The sequence below is a fragment of the Pongo pygmaeus genome, chromosome 23, assembly GCF_028885625.2.
Source record: "Pongo pygmaeus isolate AG05252 chromosome 23, NHGRI_mPonPyg2-v2.0_pri, whole genome shotgun sequence".
NCBI classification, from domain to species: domain Eukaryota; kingdom Metazoa; phylum Chordata; class Mammalia; order Primates; family Hominidae; genus Pongo; species Pongo pygmaeus.
This window is the reverse complement of record NC_085931.1, coordinates 56614427-56615969: the sequence shown is the minus strand read 5'-3', so window position 1 is coordinate 56615969 and position 1543 is coordinate 56614427. Positions and strand designations below refer to the sequence as shown.

The window sequence follows — 1543 nt, the reverse complement described above, 5'->3', positions numbered from 1 at the left end:
GTCTGAAGCGGGTGGATCACAAGGTCAGGAGTTTGAGACCAGCCTGGCCAACATGGTGAAACCCCGTCTCTACTAGAAACACAAAAATTAGCTGGGCGTGATGGTGTGTGCCTGTAATCCCAGCTACTCGGTGGGGCTGAAGCAGGAGAATCACTTGAACCTGGGAGGCGGAGGTTGCAGTGAACCGAGATCACACCACTGTGCTCCAGCCTAGGGGAGAGAGTAAGACTCTGTCCCAAAACAAAACAAAACAAAACAAAAACAAAAACAAAAAAAACCTTGCTCAGTTGAGACAGACTTGGATTTGAATCCTGACCTGGCTGCTACGAGAATGTTGCTTAATTCTTAGAACTTCGGTCCCCTGCCTGTCCAGTGGAGCTGGCAGCACTTGCCTCAGAGGATGGGGCTCTGGGTGGGGTGAGAAAAGGTGAGAGATGTGCCCACTGTGGTGTCGGGCAAAGCGCAGGCTCTCGTTAAATGGGAGCTGTTGTCCTTGTTCCAGATGCCACTCCCACTCTCAACTTGGGGCCCCTGTGTCCACGATGAAAGGGGCAGAGCTGCACCTGCCTCTCCCCGCGGTGCTTCTCAGCTTGCTCAGAACCTGGGTGAGGGAAGAGGGTATTATTTTTTTAGGACCTTTTGGAAACCCACACCAAGAAAACAAGCAGAGGGTGTGTGGCCTCTCTCTTCTGCTCCTCATCGAGGGGAGGGACTGAACAGAGAAACTGGAAAGGAAGGTATTTTTAAGGGCATGTGTAAATGCTTTGCAAACGATGCTATGTGCTTGTTTGGGAAGCATGTATCCTAAAATTGGAATGACACATGGAAGGCAGCACGGCCCCCAAGAGTGACATGCAAATTGGTGAAACATTTCACATTTTTGGAAATCAGGAGATGATAGAATGACATCTTTAAATTGCTGAAAGAAAAAAGCCAAACAAACTGGCCAACCTTTTGGAGGAGATAGTCTTCAGAAATGAAGCATAAACAAAAATGTCTCCAAACAAAAGCTAAGAAAATTCATCACCAGCAGCTCCACCTCCAAGAAACCCCAGAGCAAGTTCTTTGGGCTGAAGGAAAGAGACCCCAGTGGAAGCATCAAAATGCAGGAAGGAATGAAAAACACAGAATAGGGGAAATATTGGGTGAATATACAAAAATGTTAGCTACGTAAGGTAAAAATAAAGGAGTAAATGCTAAAACGCCTATCAGTGGTGCCAGGGCAGGAGAGGAACAATGGAACCATGGAACATTTACCAAAATAGACTATATGCTGGGCCCTAGAGCAAGTCTCAGCAGATTTCAAAGGGCTGAAATCACATAAGAGTGTGTTCTCTGACCACAGTGCAATTAAACAAGAAATTAATAACAGAAAGATAATTGGAGAATCCCCAAGTGTTTGGAAATTAAGCAACATACTTCTCAATAACCTATGGGTCAGAGAAGAAATCACAGTGGAAATTAGGAAATACTTTGAACTGAGTGATAATGAAAATAAACATTGAAACTTGTGGGAAGTAGCTAAAAAAGTGCTTAAGTGGAG

General features: G+C 45.2%; 1 non-coding gene across 1 annotated transcript; it reads left to right on the top strand.

The window, feature by feature from the left end:
• The first annotated feature begins 780 nt into the window (after window positions 1-780).
• LOC129023754 (U6 spliceosomal RNA) lies at window positions 781-882 on the top strand. Its single transcript, XR_008496902.1, has one exon. It is a non-coding gene; the product is annotated as a U6 spliceosomal RNA (small nuclear RNA).
• Window positions 883-1543: the final 661 nt, after the last annotated feature.